Source organism: Zea mays, chromosome 2, assembly GCF_902167145.1.
Source record: "Zea mays cultivar B73 chromosome 2, Zm-B73-REFERENCE-NAM-5.0, whole genome shotgun sequence".
In the NCBI taxonomy this organism is placed as follows: Eukaryota; Viridiplantae; Streptophyta; class Magnoliopsida; order Poales; family Poaceae; genus Zea; species Zea mays.
Window position 1 is genome coordinate 1,321,765 of NC_050097.1, and position 25,625 is coordinate 1,347,389.

Below are 25,625 nucleotides of genomic sequence, written 5' to 3' on the forward strand. Positions count from 1 at the left end.
TTATATGTTTCTTCTAGGATGTTCTGGGGGGCAACATCTCTGCTTTACTAAGCCACTTGAATCATATTAAGAACTTAACCAACCTGTCGTGCGACAATGAAGAAATGTGTATCCCAAATGCTTTATAATTTTATTTAAAGAGATGTCTCCCTCAGTCAACCACTAGCTTGTTTCATCGTTCCATTTTAAGGATTCCTTACCATTATGGTGTGACAAGTGGGTTTTAAGCTCATCTCTCGATGCATCTTCTATCCATTACATTATCTTATATCACATTATTGGCGATGTGTTTTTCTTGTTAAGTTAGTAATTTTACTCTATCATGTCCAGATGGATTGTCATGATTTAAGTAATTATCGTATGTATTCCATTCTGCTAGTTTGCATAAGAAACTTTGTCAAAATTTATAATTTTTATAGCTTATTGTATTTAGACATATTTTGTTTGGCTGGTAGTTAGCATGGGTCTTACATGATGCTCGCGCCTGCGTACCTAGGGGCCGATAGCGACGCGACGTGTGGTCATGCATTCCCTCCTCTTCGGTCGCCACATAGAAGATTCACATTTCTAGGCTGGATTATCGAATGCAAAGGAAGATTTCCTTATGAGGAGACAATTTTAAGTTGGTAATGGACAAGAAATTAGGTTCTTGGACAATATTTGGATTAATGTTTTAATGCTCAAGGAGCAATTCCCTAACCTATATAATATTGTGCACTAGAAGAACGTCGGTCGCAGACATTCTACCACAGGTAACACAAAACTTAACTTTCTGTGGATCGATTGTTGGGGTCAAATTGATAGAATGATAACATTTGTTGAATTTAGTTGATAACATCAATATAGAGTCGGAAAGATATTTCTTTATATGGAAGCAAATGCATTCTGACATTTCTCGGTTCGGTCTATACACAATATTCTAATGACCACTCCAAATTTAAATCAACCTTGCTACTTGTGGAAACTAAAACTCCCCTTTAAAATCAAAATCTTTCTTTGGTATCTAGGAAGAGGAGTAACTCTTACTAAAGACAAATTGAAAAGATGGAAATGAAGCATGAAGTGTAGTTTATGTAACAAAAATAAAATTATTCAACACTAAATATAGAAATGCTCATTAATCATATTATAGGGGCATGGCAAAGTAGTAACGGAATTTTGTAAAAAACAAATATTAATAGGGGTAGGAGCCATGATTTGGTCAATCTAGCTCTATTGTAATGATATAGTTTTTTAATGGAAACAGATTTAATTATGTAGGTGATTTTTAAGGAGTGGCTCAGATTCTAGAGATTGTTGTAAAAGGTGGAGTTATACTAGAACTAGGTGTATGCTCGTGCGTTGCTATGGAGTTAACATTGTCGGGGACCATAATTAGGGGTACCCTCAAGACGCCTAATTCTCAGCTGGTAACCCCCATCAGCATAAAGCTGCAAAGGCCTGATGGGCACGATTAAGTCAGGGATCAGTCCACACGAGTGACTCGATCACGCTTCGCCCGAGCCTAGCCTCGGCCAAAGGCAGCCGACCTCGAGAGACTTCCGTCTCGCCCGAGGCCCCCTTTTTATGGCGGACACATCACCGGCTCGCCCGAGGCCTTGGCTTCGCTCAGAAGCAACCTTGACTAAATCGCCACACCGACTGACCAAATTGCAGGGGCATTTAACGCAAAGGTGGCCTGACACCCCTATCCTGGCACGCGCCCCCGGCAGAGCCGAAGTGACTGCCGTCACTCCACCGCTCCACTGGCCAGTCTGACAGAAGGACAGCGCCGCATGCGCCACTCCGACTGCAGAGCCACTTGACAGAGTGAGTCTGATAGGCAATCAGGCCTTGCCAAAGGCGCCACGGCGAACTCCGCTCCGCCCGACCCCAGGGCTCGGACTCGGGCTAAGACCCGGAAGACGGCGAACTCCGCTCCGCCCGACCCCAGGGCTCGGACTCGGGCTAAGACCCGGAAGACGGCGAACTCCGCTCCGCCCGACCCCAGGGCTCGGACTCGGGCTAAGACCCGGAAGACGGCGAACTCCGCTCCGCCCGACCCCAGGGCTCGGACTCGGGCTAAGACCCGGAAGACGGCGAACTCCGCTCCGCCCGACCCCAGGGCTCGGACTCGGGCTAAGACCCGGAAGACGACGAAACTCCGCTCCGCCCGACCCCAGGGCTCGGACTCGGGCTAAGACCCGGAAAACGACGAAACTCCGCCTCGCCCGACCCCAGGGCTCGGACTCCGCCCTGGCCTCGGCCGAACGACTTCCGCCTCGCCCGACCCCTTGGCTCGGGCTCGACCACGGCAACAGAAGGCAGACTCAACCTCGGCTTCGGAGGAACCCCCACGTCGCCCTGCCTAGGGCACAGACCGCCACGTCAACAGGAGGCGCCATCATCATCCCACCCTGAATCGACTCGGGTCACGGAGAACAAGACCGGCGTCTCATCCGGCCAGCTCCGCCGGAGGGGCAATGATGGCACTCCACAAGCTCTATGACGACGGCGGCCCCCAGCTCTCTTACGTAAGCAAGACAACGTCAGCAGGGACTCGACCGCTCCAACAGCTGTCCCTCCGTCAGGCTCCGCCGCACCTCCGACAGCCACGACATCACGCCAGCAGGGTGCCCAGATCTCTCCGGCTGCCACATTGGCATGTACCTAGGGCGCTAGCTCTCCCTCCGCTAGACACGTAGCACTCTGCTACATCCCCATTGTACACCTGGATCCTCTCCTTACGACTATAAAAGGAAGGACCAGGGCCTTCTCAGAGAAGGTTGGCCGCGCGGGACCGAGGACGGGACAGGCTCTCTCTTGGGGCCGCTCGCTTCCCTCACCCGCGTGGACGCTTGTAACCCCCCTACTGCAAGCGCACCTGACCTGGGCGCGGGACGAACACGAAGGCCGCGGGACTTCCACCTCTCTCACGCTCGGCTCCGGCCACCTCGCCTCTCCCCCCTTCGCGCTCGCCCACGCGCTCGACCCATCTGGGCTGGGGCACGCAGCATACTCACTCGTCGGCTTAGGGACCCCCCTGTCTCGAAACGCCGACAGTTGGCACGCCAGGTAGGGGCCTGCTGCGTGCTGACGAACAGCTCCCCGTCAAGCTCCAGATGGGCAGTCTCCAGCAACCTCTCCGGCCCGGGACGGTGCTTCGTTTCGGGACTCTCGAGTTCATGTCCTTCGACGGCAGCTACGACATGACACTTCTTCCACCGCCGCGCGACTACGACAATGGCGGCCGACAACCCGCCCGCCGGCGGCGGAATCGACGACGTCTTCCCCGCGTGGTGGAAGAGCAATATTCGGGCTCGCTCCGTTCTCTCCCCCGCCAACGGAGGAGGAGGCGGAGCCGTCAAGGCCAGACGGGAGGCCGCGCTTCGTCGGCCGTCGAGCGAATCGACGCCCCCGACGCCCCGACGGAAGGCACGCCGGACGTCGACCTCGCGTTCGAGACGGAGGCGAGCGCCGTCCCCCCGCGGCACGCTGACCTTGAGCAAGAAGACGACGCCGGCGCGCTCGCGGAAAGCCTGCAGGACGTCGCCCTCGAACCAGAGATGACGGCGCAACCAGTCCCCGATGTGACTACGTCGCTCCTCGTCGACCAAAAGGTAACGACTAACTCCCATCTTGCGTCATTTCGACTCGGCCTCAACCCGCCAAACGACCTCGTTTTGGCGGGCGCTCTCATTGAGGCGAGTGCAACCCCACTGAGGTTCTGTATGCGGTCGCCTCGGGACCGACTGACGGACGTCTCGACCTACGGGCCCTCTGGGTCCGAGGAAGATGACGATCCCAGCATCGGTTGGGATTTCTCCGGACTTGGCAACCCCAGTGCCGTGCGGGACTTCATGACCGCATGTGACTACTGTCTGTCCGACTGTTCCGATGGAAGCCGCAGCCTTGGCGACGAGAGCTGCGGCCCAAGCCGCGAATGTTTCCACATCGAGCTAGGGGATCCCACCGAAGGCAACCATCTTGGCATGCCGGAGGATGGTGATCTCCCTAGGCCGGTGCCTCGCGCCGACATCCCACGGGAGCTAGCTGTGGTCCCCGCTCCGGCGGGGGGTTACGACCCACAACTCGAGCAAGTCCGCGAGGCGCAGGCCAGGCTCAACGAGGGAACAGGAGCGCTTGAGCCGATCCGTCGGGACGTCGGACAGGCATGGGTGGGCCAACCCCTGGCCGGAGAAATACGTCATCTGCCCCAAGGTCTCCAGCACCGCGTCGCCAACGATGTCAGGATCAGGCCGCCGCCCGCATCCAGCGGGGTCGGTCAGAACCTGGCAACCGCAGCAATGCTCATCCGCGCGATGCCGGAGCCGTCAACCACCGAGGGTCGGCGAATCCAGGGAGAACTCAAGAATCTCCTGGAAGGCGCTGCGGCCCGGCGGGCCGAGAGCACTGCATCCCGGAGGCAAGGATATCCCTCGGAACCTCATGCCGCGACTTCCCGATTCATGCGGGAAGCCTCGGTCTACACCGGGCGCACGCGCAACACCGCGCCTGCGGCCCCGGGCCACCTCGGCAACGAGCACCATCGACGCGACCGTCGGGCTCACCTCGACGAAAGGGTGCGCCGAGGCTACCACCCCAGGCGTGGGGGGCGCTACGACAGCGGGGAGGATCGGAGTCCCTCGCCCGAACCACCCGGTCCGCAGGCCTTCAGTCGGGCCATCCGACGGGCGCCATTCCCGACCCGGTTCCGACCCCCGACTACTATCACAAAGTACTCGGGGGAAACGAGACCGGAACTGTGGCTCGCGGACTACCGCCTTGCCTGCCAACTGGGTGGAACGGACGACGACAACCTCATCATCCGCAACCTCCCCCTGTTCCTCTCCGACACTGCTCGCGCCTGGTTGGAGCACCTGCCTCCGGGGCAGATTTCCAACTGGGACGACTTGGTCCAAGCCTTCGCTGGCAATTTCCAGGGCACATACGTGCGCCCCGGGAATTCCTGGGACCTTCGAAGCTGCCGGCAACAGCCGGGGGAGTCGCTCCGGGACTACATCCGGCGATTCTCGAAGCAGCGCACCGAGCTGCCCAACATCACCGACTCGGATGTCATCGGCGCGTTCCTCGCCGGCACCACTTGCCGCGACCTGGTGAGCAAGCTGGGTCGCAAAACCCCCACCAGGGCGAGCGAGCTGATGGACATCGCCACCAAGTTCGCCTCCGGCCAGGAGGCGGTCGAGGCTATCTTCCGAAAGGACAAGCAGCCCCAGGGCCGCCCGTCGGAAGAAGCTCCCGAGGCGTCTGCTCCGCGCGGCGCCAAGAAGAAAGGCAAGAAGAAGTCGCAATCGAAACGCGACGCCGCCGACGCGGACCTTGTCGCCGCCGCCGAGTATAAGAACCCTCGGAAGCCCCCCGGAGGTGCAAACCTCTTCGACAAGATGCTCAAGGAGCCGTGCCCCTACCATCAGGGGCCCGTCAAGCACACCCTCGAGGAGTGCGTTATGCTTCGGCGTCATTTCCACAGGGCCGGGCCACCCGCCGAGGGTGGCAGGGCCCACGACGACGACAAGAACGAAGATCACCCAGCAGGGGGGTTCCCCGAGGTCCGCGACTGCTTCATGATCTATGGAGGGCATGCGGCGAATACCTCGGCTCGGCACCGCAAGCAAGAGCGCCGGGAGGTCTGCTCGGTGAAGGTGGCGGCGCCAGTCTACCTAGACTGGTCCGACAAGCCCATCACTTTCGACCGGGCCGACCACCCCGACCATGTGCCGAGCCCGGGGAAATACCCGCTCGTCGTCGACCCCGTTGTCGGCGATGTCAGGCTCACCAAGGTCCTGATGGACGGGGGCAGCTGCCTCAACATCATCTACGCCGAGACCCTCAAGCTTCTGCGCGTCGATCCGTCCTCCGTCCGAGCAGGCGCTGCGCCCTTCCACGGGATCATCCCTGGGAAGCGCGTCCAACCCCTCGGGCGACTCGACCTCCCAGTCTGCTTCGGGACACCCTCCAACTTCCGAAGGGAGACCCTGACGTTCGAAGTGGTCGGGTTCCGAGGAACCTACCACGCCGTGCTAGGGAGGACATGCTACGCGAAGTTCATGGCCGTCCCCAACTACACCTACCTGAAGCTCAAGATGCCGGGCCCCAACGGGGTCATCACCGTCGGCCCCACGTACAAACACGCGTTCGAATGCGACGTGGAGTGCGTGGAGTACGCCGAGGCCCTCGCCGAGTCCGAGGCCCTCATCGCCGACCTGGAGAACCTCTCCAAGGAGGTCCCAGACGTGAAGCGCCATGCCGGCAACTTCGAGCCAGCGGAGACGGTCAAGGCCGTCCCCCTCGACCCCAGTAGCGACACCACCAAGCAGATCCGGATCGGTTCCGGGCTCGACCCCAAATAGGGGGCAGTGCTCGTCGACTTTCTCCGCAAACGCCGACGTCTTTGCGCGGAGTCCCGCGGACGTGCCCGGCATACCGAGGGGTGTCGCCAAACACTCGCTGGATATTCGGGCCGGGGCCCGATCCGTCAGGCAGCCTCTGCGCCTCGATCATCAAGGAAGGGTCGGCCTCGCCATGGCGGAGCCCGACCCTCCCTCGGGGGCTAAAAAGGGGGAACCCTTCTGCGTCAAGATCTTTTTAAATCAAAAAAGGGGGCCTCTTGCGTTCTCCCAGCTACGTTCTCCTGGCTATGTCAGAAGCCGGGTCTCGAGGAGCGAATGCGGGTACATGAAAATGGCAAGGCCGATTGAGCCAAGGAATTCCCGTACCTCCGGGTTAGGGATACCTCACTCATCACCTGCCACGAAGGATGGCCCAACTCGAGAAGCCACTCTATTATTGACGAGCTAGGACGAACATGCAGATGGAAAGAAAGGAGAGTACGACTCCATGCAAGAAAGACAAAAGTGTTCAGGCCTCAGCGGCCATGGTGAGACACACGTTCAACAAGAAACTGTTCAAACGAGAATCAGGCGCCGCCTTGGGAAGGAGCCGCGCCTTCATCTCCACCCCCGCCATTGGTGGGGTCCATCTCGGCCTCCGGTGACGTCGCAGGAGGAAGGACCTCCGCCTCAAAGGTGGTCGCCAACACCACGCTCGGGCCGGCGGCAACCGCGTCAAGCCGCTGCACCTCCGCCAGAGCGGCATCGTCTTCGTCAGGAAGACAGTACCCCTCACTAACCCGCTCCAGATCCACAACGTAGTGAGAAGCGAGCACGGCGAAGGCCCGCCGGACGCCGTGGTGTAGCGCTTCGCGGACTCTGCCGCGGGCGTGACCACCCAAGGCTCGAAGGCGGCTCTGAGGGGAGCTTCCTGAAGGGACGTCAACGGAGCCGAGGGCACGATAAAAGTCCGAGACGGCCTCGGACATGGCCGCGAGGTCCGCCTCCCTCTGCTCGGCGGCTCCGGCGAGCGCCTCAGCAAGCGCCTTGGCGGACTCGTCAAGGGCGGACTCAAGCTCTGCAAGTAGCCAGGAGAAATACCTCAAGTACAAGCAAGGGAAACGGACAAGAAAAAGAACTAGGAAGGACCAAGACGTACTTCCGGCTCGGGCACGGTGCTCCGAGGCCGCGACTTGGGTCGCAGCTAAGTCAGCCGCGAGGGTCTCGGCTCGGCTTTCGGCCTCGGCGGCCCGGCCTTGAAGTCGGTTCCGTTCCTCGACGACCTGGGCGAGCTCCGATCGCTGCTGTTGCGCCTCCGCACGCGCCGCTGCCGCCTCGGCTCTCAGGTCGGCGCATAGCAGCTGGAGGTCCGCCACCTTGGCATCTTGCTGAGAAAGGCGCGTGGTAGCCTCGGCGAGCGAAGACCTCAGGGATCGCAGCGAGCCCCAGACATCAACCTCACGGCGGATGAACAACGACTTAGCGGCGCTCCGGTCCGTCAGATCCTGGGAAAAGGAAACAGGGCGTCACAGCGAGTATCACACAGAAGGAAAAAAGGGTATGCCCGAAACCGCTACCTGGAGGATTTTGGGGACGTCTCTGCAGAAAACCTCCAGCGACGACCGGAGCGACCCCACCGTCGCCTCTGCGCACTCGTGGAGCTCACCCCAGGACTGGTCTTCCTGCTCATCATCAAGAACGAAGACGGGGTCCGGGGCCTCGCGGGTCCGGAATCGGAGCAACGGGCGTCGGGCCTTGGAGTTCCGCCGCACAGCGATGAGGCTGTCGCCCGGCTGGACGGATTGCGCGACCGCGCCCACCTCTTCTGGGGTCTTGGGCACCGACGCATCAGCCATCCTGGCGCTGGCGGCGGCTGGACACCCTTCGACAAGGACGGCGGCAACCTCGGCGGTGGCAGGCGCCGACATGACCGGCACGACAGGCGAACTCAGAGCCGCGTGGGTGTCGGCCGCCTCCTCAACCACGATCGCCGCCTCGGCTGAGGAGCCGGCCTCGGGAGCCCGCTCCTCCGAGATTGGCGACGCCCGAGCCCCCGATGTCGGAGTACCCCGCGAGAGGGTCGGCTGAATGGCGCTGGCCGCACAGCTCGGCGCCGTCTTGAGGGCCTTCCGGGGTGCCAGGTCGGTCTAGCCGTGACTCCGCTTGCTGGATAAAAAAGGAAGGGGATCACAACCGAAACATACGAATAGGAGGCCAAGACAAAGACATTCCGAGGTACTCACCCACTCCGGGCCATGATCCACCGCGCCTGGGGAGAGCCTTCTTGGATCCCGGCTCTCGAAACGGCCGCCGAGGTCCGCTTCGCCGGCGCTTGGGGCGCCTGGGAGGCAGGTTCCCCGGGCACGGCAGCGACGACCTGAGGGTCACTCCCGTCCGCCACCAGCACAAGCGGCGGCCTCTGGGGAACAGACGCCTTGGTCTGGACCTCCGGAACTACTTCAGCTCCTCCGGCGGAGGGGTCAGGTGGCCTCTCGGTTCGCCCCCGCGCCTCGGGTCGGGAGCCCGATGCCCCGACTTCGGGGGCTGACGGAGTCGGTTCGCTCGGGGGCTGGCTCGACGGCTCTTGGCCACACCCCAGGCCGAGGCTGAGGCCGAGACGGGCGGCCATGCCGTCATCATCATCATCATCATCGTCGTCGTCATCGTCGTCGGGCGTCTCCGGCGACGGCTCCCTTGGGAGTCCGTCCCTCTCCTGCTGGCGGCGGCGCTTCTCCAAGGCGTCCCGAGCCCGCCTCCGCTCGCGGGCCCGGGCCTTCTCCGCGTCCTTCTTTTTCTTCTTCTCCTCCGCGGCGACCCGCCGCGCTGCACGGTCCACCGCGTCCTCCGGGACCCGTGGCAGGGAGGGTTTGTGACACCCCACATCCTAAAAGGAGGGGAGAAAGGAACCCGATCATAAGAACCCGGAGCAGCCAGATATACGAAGAAGGGAGGAGCAAACGCTCACCAAAGTCACGGACCCCTGATCGGGGCGCATCCGAAGCTGGGAGTATGCGTGGGGGTCCGGCTTCCCCATCGCGGCCGACACCCGCCATTGGAGGGCGTCGAAAGGGAGAGGATCAGGGGACATTTGTGAGCCCTCCCAGTCGGCTTCCGGGGTCATCTCCCAGAGCGACAGCCGCCGCTCCGCCAATGGGAGCACCCTCCGACGGTGAATGGCGGCAATCACTCCCGCAGCAGTAAGTCCCCCCTCCCGCAACTCCTTCAGGGCCTGGAGAAGGGGTTCGAGATTTTTCTGCCTCTCGTGCGGGGTCCCGTGGCGCCAGGCGTCGGTGGCAGCTGTAACTACTCGCTGGGAAAATGGTGGGAGCAACTCACCGTCGTTCCGGAGGTAGAACCACCGGCGCTGCCACCCCTTGTTCGAAGACGCGAGAATGGCAGGAATGTACTGCAACGCCCGCGACTGCCTCAACAAGAGAATGCAGCCGCCGGCCCGCACCGCTGCACGGATCCTCCTCTCCCCCGTCGACAAGGCGAAAGGCTCGGCGAGGAAGAAGTAAGTCCACAAATCCCAATGGGGAGCAATCCCCAAGTACCCTTCGCATAACGCTACGAAAATAGCGGCCTGCGAGATGGAGTTGGGGGAGAGGTTGTGCAACTCCACCCCGTAGTGGAATAAGATGGCCCGCATAAAGCGGCCCGTCGGCGCACCAAATCCCCGCTCATGGAAGGAGACGAAGCTCACAACATACCCCGGCGGTGGGGACGGAGCGGCTCCGCCCATGGGAGGAATCCACTCTGGCCGCTGCTTGTCGGTGAGGGGGCGGAGCAAACCTTTGCCGACCAGCTCCTCCAGATCACTCGCCGTCACCGTGGAGAAGGGCCACGGATCGCGCGGGGGGATTATGGTCACTCGGTCCGCCATCACCAAAATGGAGAAGATGGCGGCGCGGGGGGCAGGGAAGGCGGTTTCTCTCTCCTCCGACTAAAGTTTCCCGGGTGGCGAAAACCTGAAGGGAAAAGAAGGGAGCAGAGTGAAGAACCGTCACCGGGCCCCCTCTCAAGTATATGAAGGCCAGGGCGAAACCGTTTCCAGCACGCCGCCTGGATCGGACGCAGGATTCGAAAAACGCGAAGCGGCACAGCCGTTCCTCGAAACGGCTCGCACACGCGCAACGGCCGCCCCGCCGACCACTCGCCCCGTCACATTAACTCCGCGGCAGGACACGCGGCGCTTCTGGCAGGAGGAGCGCGCGACGCTTCACCTTCGCCGTAATAACCGCGTCAGAAAAGGTACGCCACGTCGTCCGATTTCGTATCCTTTTCCGTTTTCCTCTTTCTCTATCTCCTGCAACAGGGACCGGGAAAGGGGGATACCCCGAAAGGGATCCTTCTCCGCGAAGGAACCGGGCTCCGAGCCCCCCATTACTGATCAGGGGTTCGAAGGCTGGCCCCCCGAGGGTTCAACAGTCGCCTCAGATCGCGTGGGCCCGACACCCACTACTGGTCAGGGGTTCGAAGGCCAGCCCCCCGAAGGGCTCCATGGCCGCCTCAGGCTACTCGGGCTCCGCGCCCATTACTGATCAGGGGTTCGAAGGCTGGCCCCCGAAGGGTTCACAGTCGCCTCAGACACCGAGCGAGGGATGACCAGGGGTACGTTCGATACATAACCAAGGCTCGGGCTGCGCTCCCGAGGTACCCTAGGACATTTCCGAGACCAGCGGGAACGATCTTGTAACGGAATCCCATCGGATGGAGGCATCGAGCCCTCGGACCCCGTCGCCAGGGGACCGGGTCCGGCAAATCACCCGCAGGTACTTTTGGGCGTGCCTCTGGGCCCCTAGCCGACCCCCAACGAACGGGGCACGGACGTCCACTCGGATTACCCGCTTGCAGCTCACCGGAGACACCATGTTCGGTGCCCATCGAGGGTAACATGGCGCACTCCCCCCCTCCTCCTTGCGGAAAGGCGACGTAGGGGCGTATGTAAAAAGTCGAGTCTGTCCCTGATCGTCCTCTCGCCCTGTGCAGAGGCTCGGGGGCTGCTCTCGCAAAAAACCGGCTCCGGCCAAATCGTTGACAGCGTCAACATACCAGCCCGAGAGCTTGGGCCCCGACCGTGCACCCGGGCTACGGCCAGTTCGCATGAGGGAACGACCAGACCAGCCGATGCGTTAAGCGAAGTATTAAGACCTCGAAGGAGTGTAACCACTCCTCCGAGGCCTCGGGGGCTACACCCGGCGGGTGCGCTCGCGCGCACCCACCGGAACGAAATGCAACCGAGAAAGGCTGGTCCCCTTGCAAAAAAGTGCGACAAAAGCCTCCAAGCGAGTGCTGACACTCCCTTTGAGGCTCGGGGGCTACTGTCGGGGACCATAATTAGGGGTACCCTCAAGACGCCTAATTCTCAGCTGGTAACCCCCATCAGCATAAAGCTGCAAAGGCCTGATGGGCACGATTAAGTCAGGGATCAGTCCACACGAGTGACTCGATCACGCTTCGCCCGAGCCTAGCCTCGGCCAAAGGCAGCCGACCTCGAGAGACTTCCGTCTCGCCCGAGGCCCCCTTTTTATGGCGGACACATCACCGGCTCGCCCGAGGCCTTGGCTTCGCTCAGAAGCAACCTTGACTAAATCGCCACACCGACTGACCAAATTGCAGGGGCATTTAACGCAAAGGTGGCCTGACACCCCTATCCTGACACGCGCCCCCGGCAGAGCCGAAGTGACTGCCGTCACTCCACCGCTCCACTGGCCAGTCTGACAGAAGGACAGCGCCGCCTGCGCCACTCCGACTGCAGAGCCACTTGACAGAGTGAGTCTGATAGGCAATCAGGCCTTGCCAAAGGCGCCACGGCGAACTCCGCTCCGCCCGACCCCAGGGCTCGGACTCGGGCTAAGACCCGGAAGACGGCGAACTCCGCTCCGCCCGACCCCAGGGCTCGGACTCGGGCTAAGACCCGGAAGACGGCGAACTCCGCTCCGCCCGACCCCAGGGCTCGGACTCGGGCTAAGACCCGGAAGACGGCGAACTCCGCTCCGCCCGACCCCAGGGCTCGGACTCGGGCTAAGACCCAGAAGACGGCGAACTCCGCTCCGCCCGACCCCAGGGCTCGGACTCGGGCTAAGACCCGGAAGACGGCGAACTCCGCTCCGCCCGACCCCAGGGCTCGGACTCGGGCTAAGACCCGGAAGACGACGAAACTCCGCTCCGCCCGACCCCAGGGCTCGGACTCGGGCTAAGACCCGGAAAACGACGAAACTCCGCCTCGCCCGACCCTAGGGCTCGGACTCCGCCCTGGCCTCGGCCGAACGACTTCCGCCTCGCCCGACCCCTTGGCTCGGGCTCGGCCACGGCAACAGAAGGCAGACTCAACCTCGGCTTCGGAGGAACCCCCACGTCGCCCTGCCTAGGGCACAGACCGCCACGTCAAAAGGAGGCGCCATCATCATCCCACCCTGAATCGACTCGGGTCACGGAGAACAAGACCGGCGTCTCATCCGGCCAGCTCCGCCGGAGGGGCAATGATGGCGCTCCACAAGCTCTATGACGACGGCGGCCCCCAGCTCTCTTACGGAAGCAAGACAACGTCAGCAGGGACTCGACCGCTCCAACAGCTGTCCCTCCGTCAGGCTCCGCCGCACCTCCGACAGCCACGACATCACGCCAGCAGGGTGCCCAGATCTCTCCGGCTGCCACATTGGCATGTACCTAGGGCGCTAGCTCTCCCTCCGCTAGACACGTAGCACTCTGCTACATCCCCATTGTACACCTGGATCCTCTCCTTACGACTATAAAAGGAAGGACCAGGGCCTTCTCAGAGAAGGTTGGCCGCGCGGGACCGAGGACGGGACAGGCGCTCTCTTGGGGCCGCTCGCTTCCCTCACCCGCGTGGACGCTTGTAACCCCCCTACTGCAAGCGCACCTGACCTGGGCGCGGGACGAACACGAAGGCCGCGGGACTTCCACCTCTCTCACGCTCGGCTCCGGCCACCTCGCCTCTCCCCCCTTCGCGCTCGCCCACGCGCTCGACCCATCTGGGCTGGGGCACGCAGCACACTCACTCGTCGGCTTAGGGACCCCCCTGTCTCGAAACGCCGACAAACATATAATGATAAGATATATTGAGATGCATAGAAACATTAATTATTGTTATACCTTCTTGTTAGCATCTTTTAGAGGTTAAAAAGATTTACATACATTAAAAGATATATATATATATGTCCCTGCTTTGCCATACAAATTAAAAAACTATCAAAAAGTATTTATACAAAATTGTAATAGATATAGATACTAGATAGTATCTTTAAGCAGTGTACATGTGTAGATACTATCATGAATTCAAATCCATCCTATGGACCCTACCCCACCACATCCCCGGGAAGACAAACAGCATGATAAAAAGCAAGGGGGGCACATGTTTAAGTTTTGAGAGCAAAGATTGATTTGGATCGGGTTAGAAATAGATGATCAAATCGATCTCAGGCCAGGTGTTTAATACTTGGAGGGTCTTGTCCACGTTCTTGGCCCTTTTCTTAGTTCGCTGGGCAGCTTGGTGCCCTTCATCGCAAGGAAATCGTCCTCCTTCTCCTTCCATGACAGCGAGATGTAGAACAACGGCAGCTCGAACCGCTCCACGCCCAGCTTCTCGCCGACGGTGGCGGTGGCGGCGCCGTTGCCTGTCAACGGCGACACATGGTGGTGGTGGTAGACGGTGTCCATGGTGGACCTGTGCGCCTTGTCCGGCGACGACCGCTTCTGCCCGACGGCGCCGCCGCCCGATCAATCCTCGACGGTCCTGAAAAGAACGGAGAAGAAATGTTAATGAAGACGCGATTGCGGTGGTGGAGTGAGTAGTCGGGGCGGCGGTTGACAAGTCGAGGAAAAAGGGCGGGGTCGGGTGGTGTGGTGGATCGCCTACCAGAGAGCCTTGGGGCTTCACTCCTACACTTAGCCCAGCCTCAACAAAGGTGGACTGAGCAAAGCACTCCTCCTGCTGTTGTATACTATGTGGTGTCTACAACTCTAGATAGAAAGATTGGATAGGAAGCTGAGATTTGTATATTTATAACCCATCTACTCTATAGTGCATCAAAGACCCTAAAATATGCAATTCATTCATCTCATTGACAACATCCCAAGTACAAAAAAAACAGATTAATCTGCCGAAAGCACTCGACGAGTACATATACAACCACCTAACCACAAGATTTGTAAATAAGATAACAAATGGCCCCATCATGATGCAAACAATGCGTGACAAATACGGCTACTGCTTTCTGGCCAGAGACACAACTTTCCCAAAACTCATAAAAAAGTATATATCTAGAAAATACCCCTAAAATGAGCTAAAAACTGGAATCGATCCATATCAATCCGATACTAAAATATATTAAGAGAAAACCCTACTTCGATTTTTATAATATCTACTAACTATTAAGAAGGTAGTGTAGACCAAAACGTGCCTCCGCTCACCATGCACCTACTCTCCCACTCACACTGCATGCAAGCATACAACTATGCAAGCTACGGGTGTCCCCCTCATCCACTCATGCTGCATGCAACTAGCCTCCCAAGCTAGGCCCTGTGGCTCCTTCCGCTCACGCTGCATGCGTTCTTATTGAGGCAATTTTTTGCATGTGTTCTTAATTAAAATAAAAATTTGAAGAAGCTAAGTGTAGCCCAGTTGGTCGACAGTATGCATGTACGCCCACATCCGATCCCTCAAGTCCAAGTCATTGTCGAGGCAAATTTTTGTATGTGTTCTTAATTAAAAACCCTTAATTAGAAACCCTTCTATGTTGGTCATGTTTTTTAATAAATATATCTCGTTTCTTAGGCATACTTCTCTTTGTGCACAATATATAGAAAATGGTGATTAACTATCAACCACCGTCAAATTTACTCAATAATTTCCACAACACTTTTACAACATGCTGCTTATAACTAGCAGATATGAATGCTCATATGTGAAAAGTAAGGATATGAAACTTATACCAAATGTCGTATTAGCTACTCACAAGAGTACAATATTTATCTCTCAGATTGTTTGATCTATTTTAACCTACTTATCAATGCATATAGCTATGCTATGCTAGCTTTGATAGATGTTCAATTCATAAGGATGAGCTGAACCGTGTGCATTTGATTCTTTCTCGTCCTTCTAAATTGGGTTCTTGTTGTGTTCTCAGTTGTATCTGGGCAGTGAATGATTAATCAAGTTTTTCCAGTTAAATCTTTGACTGTGAATAAATATCAAACAATTCAGTTTATATTTAGAATATAATATTAGTGTTAAGGTGATATTTTGCTATACGGATCGTTACATATATATGTTTTATACAAATTTTTAACTCTCGTGGCAACGCACGGACACATATTTAGTAAACGAATAAATGATTTTTTATATATACCATATATAAAGAAAGAAATGATGCGATGGGAGGAAAAGAAAGGAAGGAATATCTTCCATCCAACTTAGGGCTTGTTCGGTTATTCTCGATACACATGGATTGAATGAGATTTGAAAAAATTGTGAAGAAGTTTGAGTTGTTTGGGATTCAAACTCATCCAATCCCGCTCAATCCACATGAATTGAGAGCTAACTGAACAAGCAATTACGGTGCTGAAAGATGTGACAGCATAGCTCACCAGAACCAAAGAGACCGACCGATTCTAGGAGAGAAATAAATAACACTACAGCGACGCCAAGGCACGAACCCACCCAAAGAACGCGACCACGACTCCCAACTACAGAACCAACTACTCGTCCAGATGGTAGCGCACCAGCAGTTTCCGCGGGGGGTAAAATCGGAAACCGAAAAGAAAGGTCGTCGAGGCAACCAGAAGGGAATAGATAGGCGGACACGACGAGCAGGATACGAAGGTGGAGGGAAGGGGCATATCGCAGTTACCTGTGGTGGTGGGGCGGGTGGTGGCTGTCGGCGGCAGCGGTGGAGGCGGAGGCGCGTGACGAGAAGGAGGACGCCGGCCACAAGTTAGACTCGCGCGTGTAGGAACCGGCGGCTGGCGGCGGCATGAGCTTCTCCGCATGCACCGGCGTCGACGCGCGCCGCTGGATCTTGACCCCGCCACCGACGGCAGACTGCCGGCGCTACGCGGACGGTGCCGCAGCGGTGGCCGAGTCGCGCCCGACGCCGAGCTCCTCTCCTGCCTCATCTCATGATGCCGCCGCGCATCCGCCTTACTCCCCGCGCGTGCGACGCATGCCTACGGGATCAAGAACGTGGCGGCGCTGGCCTTCTACGCCTCGACAGGTCCGACGCTGGTCGCCTTGTACGCGAGCCGCGAGAAGGTTGGTGCGGCCAGGAGGGTGTTTGGCTACATGAGCGGCTTGGACGTGGTGTCCTAGAACGTTGTCCTCGGCCGGTCGTGGCTCGCGCGGTGGGGGAGACGACCAATGGGGATCTAGCGGCGACGCACGCGGGCGGGGTAGGGGTCATAGGATGGACGGTCTGGGTAGCAGCCAAAGAACGGACGGTCCAGATTAACAGAAGGCAGAGCAAGGGAGGCAGGCTACCCTTGCAGCCTTAATCTCTACAACTATTAAGACTCATCTGTAGACTGCCCCCGCTCCTTGCCCAACGAAACCCCCGCTCCCGCGCGCCCCGCTCCCGCCGCCGCGAAATCCGCACCCACCCGCGCGCCGCAGCCCTTTGCACGCACCCCCACCCCAATCCCCGCCTCAGCGCCGCTCCCCCGCCCCCACCCCCGTCCTCGCCGCCCCGCTCCACGCTCGCGTGGCGTCGTCATCGCTGCGCTCTGCGCCCGCTCCGCCCCCACCCCCACACGCGCACACACACCTCACCCCGCGTCGTCATCCACAGCCCCTACATCGCCACCATGGACTCGGGGTTGAACTGGTAGCCCGAGGGCTCGGGAGGTGCCGCCGGCGGCGGAGGATGAGGCAGGCAGGGCGAGGGCGGCGACGCCGGAAGCTCCTGGAAATGGCTGCGCGCGCGGTGGTGGTGAGACCGCTGGTCCGTGCCGGGAAGCGAGAGGCTGAGCAAGGTGAGCGGGTCCTCCTCCTGCGGACGGCTCATGGCAGTCTGCCGGCTCGAACCCGCCGGAGCGCGCCACAGGGCGGTAAATCTGGCCGGACCCGGAGCCGGCGCCGTGGCTGCTGAGGTCGCTACGGTGTATGGTTGGACCCCGACCACGACCCCGATAGGCTGTCGGGCGAGAGGCTCATCATCAGCTTGCCCGGGCGCGCCTCGGTCTCGGTGGCGTCAGTGGGAACCGGCGAACCGGACACGACGGCCCACCGCCTCCCTCTGGTATCCCTCCCCCGACCGTCCACCACCTCCCCTTTGGTATCCCTCCCCCGCCTCCAGCCTCTGATGCTTCCCTTCGACAGCTTCCTCCCGTCGAAGCCCTCCACCTCTGACACGGCGACCGACCACTCCTCCGACTCCGACTTTGCCACCACGAACAGCAACGAGGACACTGCCATCCTCGGCATGACGGGCGACGGGGCATTCGCAATCTCCTTCGCCGATTGCTTCACCGCCAGCGCCAGCGCAGCATTGTTCGTAGAGGTAACTCGCCTATCTACCCATCTCCCTCCCTCCCACTCCCACTCATTTTCCATCTCCCCACGCGACTTCACTTGTTGGATCGCCATCACCCCAAAATCTGACTTGCTTCCTTTCATTTCCTGCTCCTTTCCCTTGCCGCCGAGACCGTAGAGAGAGGGGATGGGAGGATCATGAAGCCCATGACATCGCATCCCATCCCATCCTATCCCATTTAATTTGGTGCATTTTCTCGCATATTTCAGAAGAGGATGGTTCATGGTAGCAAAAGTATGGCGGTACCAGAACAAGGGATTCCCCCTAATGTTGTTGAGGATGGGGAACCCTTCCGGCACACCAGTGTGGGCACTTACAGAGGAGCAGATGTTCTTTAGAGGCATGTTGTGTTGTACTCTTCCACCCACTCTCTGCCAGGTGTAAACATTGATCCTTCTCACACAGTTTCAGTTCCACATGGTTCTGTGCCTGAGGCACCACAGTCGGATTCACATGTTTATTCAGTGGACTCCAACGCCAATGGCAATCTTGTGAGCTCATTGCATTTAAATTTTTTAGTCTCTACACAGGTTGTGGTGGAAAACACTCGTGTGGGATCTAGCTGGCTCTTGTGCAATTGGTATGCCACAGCTGCTCTTCTCACCGTGTGAGGACGAGCACAGTAAAAGCTAAGCATTTCTTGGTAATCCTGCCTGTCATGGCATCGATCAGTTAATTCCTAGAGTCTTGATCATTTTGTTTTGCATACATGTTGAGACTGTGCACTTGCCAAACTACATGATAGGTAAACTATGCCTGGATGTTGGTTTGAAATCTGATTCAGGTCCCACATTCAGCCGTGCCTTATGTAATTAGTTGTAAGCTGACATGAAGATGATGCTTTTGTAGATTCATCCTCCCAGCTTCGTTAATTACTATCAATGATGTTGCTGCATATTTCTTTGGCATCTTCTTTGGGAAAACACCGCTGATCAAGCTCTCTCCAAAGAAAACGTGGGAAGGCTTTATAGGTGCATCAATGACAACATTGCTTTCTGCATTTGTGGTCAGTAAATGCGTACTGGTCTTCTAAAATTGTCGATGGTCCAACTTTTTTCTGAAACTATCGCAGTTAACTATCTTCTGAAGCATTTACCTATGTTTAGCTACTCCTGCTGAAAATGTACTAACTGAAATTTAGTATGTTATATGTAGCCTTATTTAGAATCTGAAATTTATTCTGTTGAGATTCAGTCCACAAGAACTTGGTTATAACTGAGTATTGGATGCACCGTTATGTTCTGTTATCTTGAGACAACATCCTTGGCTTTGAGCTCCGTAAATGATGATCTTACTCGGATTCCCCTTCAGGACATCTAAATGGATGATGCAAATTCGAGTTTCTGATGCGCTTATGCACAGTTAAATGCAGTTTAGTCAATTACTTTCCCTTTCCATTTTAAGGATGAAGAATTGCTGTGAGGGGTTGTTTTGTCCCCCTGACTAAAATTTAGCCTGTGTCACATCACATTGAATGCTTGAATATTACTTACGAGTATTAATATATATGCTTAATTAGACTTATTAAATTTGTCTCACTGTTTAGTCTTCATCTGTCCAATTAGTTTTATAAGTAGACCAATTGTCACACTCAAGATTTCTTTAGTGAGGGGTTACTTTGATGATCCCATAGACTAAATGCAATGCGTTCCAGCGAGGATCATGTTTACACTATTACTCCTCTATTACATTTCTGAAAGGCACCATATGTTTCAAATAAGCTTCTGTTACTGATAGTCCAGCTTCAATTACTGCATCCAAATAAAACTTTAGTCTTATCTGCTCATGTAGTTTTGTTGTTAAATTTTGATTAGCTGGTGTAGATATTTTTGTGAACCATAAGTGATTTAGCATCATCAGTCACGTCGTGTAGGTCATAGTTTGATCAGGACGTAGATTAGGACGTGCATTGGAGAGGCAAACTGCATCTGTCACAAAGATGCAGGTTCTTTACCTTTACGGCTTTACAACTTCTTTGTCTTGTGATTATGTTGTATTACAGATATGCAATTTTAAAACTGGTGACAGATGTAGTTACAAGTGTTAAATTGGACAAGTGATATGTTGAACCCTCAGTTGCTTTAGACTTCAGAATTTATCATTTTTAATAGAATGGAAAACTTTACTGTCATTCGTTTTTCCTAAAACATGCATATTCATGTCAAGGCCATCATCTGCTCATCAACTTCTCTCTTGCAAGTGATCTAAAGAGGACTTGAACCTGGGTGTGGGGGGTTTACTTTACACCCATACCTCCAACCAGCTCAGGTCCTTATAATTTGGAATGGAGTGGGTATTTGTTAGCTACAGAGATCAGAAGGAGGTTGAGAATGGTTGAACCACTATTGTTTTGCTAACAGTTCTCAGCATAAATAGCAGTTGACAGTCTAGCTATCAAAATGCAGAAACTCTGTCATATATCTAAATATGATCCAGATAATGTTTCTCAATTTCTTCTCAACAAAAAATATCTTTTTTTGCATACATAATTTGATGTTTCATGCGATAATTGAACTTTAAACTATTGCCTTTGTACTTATTAATTTAAATATAGGAGCTTCTCAATTTATTCTCAACCAAAATTAATTGGTTAGTACAGAGGAGTTGTTAATCACAAAAGAAAAAATTGAAATGTGGTCGGGTGGCCACTTCATCCATGATTATTATATACACACATATTTCTTTGTAACTACCAAATGCAAATTCATCCATCGTCCAAGTGCTTTGTGATGGCTTTATAGGCGTCGTGGCAAGAACAGGAAAGAGGCTGAGCGCTTGAGCATATGTGCTCGATGGACACCACTTGCTCGTTAGGGGGTAGTGATGGGGCGGCACGACAGGCAAGGCAACGGATAACTCGCTTTGTATGGCATTTTTTATGCTACAGGTCTCTAAAAGTGAAGTAAGACAAAGGTATTTGATTATAACGTTGAGAATGTGAGCTTTGATAGTTGAATTTATCGTTTGTTTAGACCCTCTAGAGATAATTGTTAGCAGCTAAATTCCTGTATTACTAATGGCATCTTAATGTTTTTTTACCATGATTGTTAGCAGATAATTGTTGATTCTGAGGAACTTTGCATATTCTTCACGTTTGGTTATTCTGAGGAACTCAAAGCTACATGTCCATTGCATATCCATAGTTTCAAAAGCCAAGGATGAGTTGCCACAGGCAGTGCGCGCCTGGGAATGGTGTCGTGCCCACTTCTCTTCACCTTATGGTGGAAACACGCTGCTGTATGCCGTTCACGACCAGCTTCGAGCCGCCTCCACCTTGATCACTGAAGTTGGCTGTGGGACGGAAGCCAACCGAGGGCAAGCAGCCGCGGTCCTGGCTGGCTGCTGAAGCACCTGCAGCGTCAGAAGAGGGCGTGCAAATGGGGCCACTTTGGGAGTGAAAGGGAATTAGGCTTACACCTAGTTCCTATATAATTTTGGTGGTTGAATTGCCCAACACAAATCTTTGGACTAACTAGTTTGCCCAAGTGTATAGATTATACAGGTGTAAAAGGTTCACACTCAGCCAATAAAAAGACCAAGTTTTGGATTCAATAAAGGAGCAAAGGGGCAACCGAGGGCACCCCTGGTCTGGCGCACCGGACTGTCCGGTGTGCCACCGGACAATGAACAGTACCTGTCCGGTGCACCAGGGGACTCAGACTCCAACTCTTCACTCTCGGGAATTCTCGGAAGTCGGCGCGCTATAATTCACCGGACTGTCCGGTGTGCACCGGACATGTCCGGTGCTCCAAGGAAGCTCGGCCTCCTGAACTCATCAGCCTCGGGTTCGCGCGACAGCCGCTCCGCTATAATTCACCGGACTGTCCGGTGTGCACCGGACTGTCCGGTGTGCCAGCGGAGCAACGGCTCTCTGCGGCGCCAACGGCTCTCTGCGCAGCATTAAATGCGCGCGCAGCGCGCACAGACGTCAGGGCTGCCCATACCGGTGCACCGGACATCAAACAGTGCATGTCCGGTGTGCACCGGACACCCAGGCGGGCCCACAAGTCAGAAGCTCCAACGGCTAGAATCCAACGGCAGTGATGACGTGGCAGGGGCACCGGACTGTCCGGTGTGCACCGGACTGTCCGGTGCGCCATCGAGCAGACGCCTCCAGCCAACGGTCACTTTTGGTGGTTGGGGCTATAAATACCCCAACCACCCCACATTCATTGCCATCCAAGTTTTCCAACTTCTAACCACTTACAAGAGCTAGGCATTCAATTCTAGACACATACAAAGAGATCAAATCCTCTCCAATTCCACTCAAGCCTTTAGTGACTAGCGAGAGAGATTTGCCGTGTTCTTTTGAGCTCTTGCGCTTGGATCGCATTCTTTCTTTCTCTTTTGCTCTTGTGATCAACACTCAATTGTAACCGAGGCAAGAGGCACCGATTGTGTGGTGGCCCTTGCGGGGAAGTTTTGTTCCCGGTTGATTGAGAAGAAGGAAAGCTCACTCGGTCCGAGGGACCGTTTGAGAGAGGGAAGGGTTGAAAGAGACCCGGCCTTTGTGGCCTCCTCAACGGGGAGTAGGTTTGCAAGAACCGAACCTCGGTAAAACAAATCCACGTGTCACTCTCCTTATTTGCTTGTGATTTGTTTTGCGCCATCTCTTGCGAACTCATTTATTATTACTAACGCTAACCCCGGCTTGTAGTTGTGTTTATATTTGAAAATTTCAGTTTCGCCCTATTCACCCCCCCTCTAGGCGACTATCAATTGGTATCAGAGCCCGGTGCTTCATTAGAGCCTAACCGCTCGAAGTGATGTCGGGAGATCACGCCAAGAAGGAGATGGAGACCGGCGAAAAGCCCACTACAAGCTACGGGAGCACTTCATCGGAAGAGTCCCGCACCAAAAGGAGGGAGAAGAAGAAGAGCTCCTCCAACAAAGGGAAGGAGAAGAAATCTTCTTCTCACCACAAAGAGAAGAAGGAAAAATCTTCTTCCCACAAGCCGCATCGGAAAGGCGATAAGCACAAGAGGATGAGGAAGGTGGTCTACTACGAGACCGACACTTCATCAACTTCTACCTCCGACTCCGATGCGCCCTCCGTCACTTCTAAGCGCCAAGAGCGCAAGAAGTATAGTAAGATCCCCCTACGCTACCCTCGCATTCCTAAACATACACCTTTACTTTCCGTCCCATTAGGCAAACCACCAACTTTTAATGGTGAAGATTATGCTATGTGGAGTAATTTGATGCGATTTCATCTAACCTCTCTCCACAAAAGAATATGGGATGTTGTTGAGTATGGTGTACAGGTACCATCAATAGGGGATGAGGACTATGACACGGACGAAGTGGCCCAAATCGAGCACTTCAACTCCCAAGCCGCAACCATCCTCCTTGCCTCCCTAAGCAAGGAGGAATACAACAAAGTACAAGGATTGAAGAACGCCAAGGAGATTTGGGACCTACTCAAGACGGCGCACGAGGGTGATGAACTCACCAAGATCACCAAACGGGAAACGATCGAGGGGGAGCTCGGTCGCTTCCGTCTTCGCCAAGGGGAGGAGCCACAAGACATGTACAACCGGCTCAAGACCTTGGTGAACCAAGTGCGCAACCTCGGGAGCACAAAATGGGATGACCACGAAGTGGTTAAGGTTATTCTAAGAGCTCTTATTTTCCTTAACCCCACTCAAGTACAATTAATTCGTGGGAATCCTAGATATCCACTAATGACCCCCGAGGAAGTTATCGGGAATTTTGTGAGTTTTGAATGCATGATTAAGGGCTCCAAGAAGATCAACGAGCTTGACGAGCCTTCCACCTCCGAGGCGCAACCGGTGGCCTTCAAGGCAACGGAGGAGAAGAAGGAGGAGTCTACACCAAGTAGACAACCAATTGACGCCTCCAAGCTCGACAACGAGGAGATGGCCCTAATCATCAAAAGCTTTCGGCAAATTCTCAAGCAACGGAAGGGGAAGGACTACAAACCCCGTTCCAAGAAGGTTTGCTACAAGTGTGGTAAGCCCGGTCACTTCATTGCAAAATGTCCTATGTCTAGTGACAGTGACAGGGGCGACGACAAGAAGGGAAGAAGAAAGGAGAAGAAGAAATACTACAAGAAGAAGGGCGGCGATGCCCATGTTTGTCGGGAGTGGGACTCCGACGAAAGCTCAAGCGACTCCTCCGACGACGAGGACGCCGCCAACATCGCCGTCACCAAGGGCCTTCTCTTCCCCAACGTCGGCCACAAGTGTCTCATGGCCAAGGACGGCAAAAAGAAGGTAAAATCAAGGTCCTCCACCAAATATGAAACATCTAGTGATGAGGATGATGATAAAAATGAGGAGGATAACTTGTGCATTCTTTTTGCTAACCTTAACATGGAACAAAAGGAAAAATTAAATGAACTAATTAGTGCCATCCATGAAAAGGATGATCTCTTGGACTCCCAAGAAGACTTCCTAATCAAGGAGAATAAGAAACATGTTAAGGTTAAAAATGCTTATGCTCTAGAAGTAGAAAAATGTAACAAATTATCTAGTGAGCTAAGCATGTGCCATGACACTATTGCCAACCTTAGAAATGAAAATGCTAAATTAATTACTAAGGTAGATTCTCATGTTTGCATTGATCCTAGAAATGATAATGTTGATTTGCTTGCTAGGATTGATGAGTTAAATGTTTCCATTACTAGCCTTAGAAATGAGAATGAGAAACTAATTGCTAAGGCTAAGGATTTTGATGTTTGCAATGCTACTATTTCCGACCTTAGAACTAAAAATGATATGTTGCATGCTAAGGTTGTTGAACTAAAATCTTGCAAACCCCCTACATCTAATGTTGAGCATATTTCCATTTGTACTAGATGTAGAGATATTAATGTTGATGCTATCCATGATCACCTAGCCTTAATTAAAAAACAAAATGATCACATAGCCCAACTAAATGCTAAGATTAGAGAGCATGACTTAGAAAATGAAAAATTTAAATTGGCTAGAAGCATGCTCTATAATGGGAGACGCCCTGGCATCAAGGATGGCATTGGCTTCCAAAGGGGAGACAATGTCAAACTTAATGCCCCTCCAAAGAACTTATCTAACTTTGTTAAGGGCAAGGCTCCCATGCCTCAGGATAACGAAGGTTACATTTTGTACCCTGCCGGTTATCCCGAGAGCAAAATTAGGAGAATTCACTCTAGGAAGTCTCACTCTAGCCCTAACCATGCTTTTATGTATAAGGGTGAGACATCTAGCTCTAGGCAACCAACCCGTGCCAAGTTGCCTAGAAAGAAAACTCCTGATGCATCAAATGATCATGCCATTTCATTTAAAACTTTTGATGCATCTTATGTGCTTACTAGCAAATCCGGCAAGGTAGTTGCCAAATTTGTTGGGGGCAAACACAAGGGTTCCAAGACTTGTGTTTGGGTACCCAAAGTTCTTGTTTCTAATGCCAAAGGACCCAAAACAGTTTGGGTACCTAAAGTCAAGAACTAAATTTGTTTTGTAGGTTTATGCATCCGGGGGCTCAAGTTGGATACTCGACAGCGGGTGCACAAACCACATGACCGGGGAGAAAAGGATGTTCTCCTCATATGAGAAAAACAAAGACCCCCAACGAGCTATCACATTTGGGGATGGAAATCAAGGGTTGGTCAAAGGTTTGGGTAAAATTGCTATTTCACCTGACCATTCCATTTCCAATGTTTTTCTTGTTGATTCATTAGATTACAACTTGCTTTCTGTTTCCCAATTATGTCAAATGGGCTACAACTGTCTTTTTACTGATATAG

The 25,625-nt window shown here is 54.6% G+C and overlaps 1 long non-coding RNA gene, 1 other non-coding gene and 1 pseudogene across 5 annotated transcripts; 2 read left to right on the forward strand and 1 right to left on the reverse strand.

Annotated features, from left to right (window-relative positions):
* Positions 1–13,519: 13,519 nt before the first annotated feature.
* On the reverse strand, positions 13,520–16,750 carry LOC103648327 (uncharacterized; annotated as a pseudogene).
* A 214-nt stretch (positions 16,751–16,964) lies between these two features.
* On the forward strand, positions 16,965–19,018 carry LOC103645751 (uncharacterized). 4 transcript variants are annotated; one of them, XR_561790.4, is made up of 6 exons: positions 16,965–17,584; positions 17,665–17,845; positions 18,088–18,256; positions 18,398–18,521; positions 18,728–18,884; positions 18,985–19,018. It is a non-coding gene; the product is annotated as an uncharacterized lncRNA (long non-coding RNA). The 4 variants fall into 4 exon arrangements; XR_561791.4 differs by having other exon boundaries at positions 18,409–18,521; XR_561795.4 differs by having other exon boundaries at positions 18,728–18,849; positions 18,951–19,005.
* A 136-nt stretch (positions 19,019–19,154) lies between these two features.
* On the forward strand, positions 19,155–19,229 carry LOC111591055 (small nucleolar RNA snoR60). The gene has a single exon (XR_004856818.1). It is a non-coding gene; the product is annotated as a small nucleolar RNA snoR60 (small nucleolar RNA).
* Positions 19,230–25,625: the final 6,396 nt, after the last annotated feature.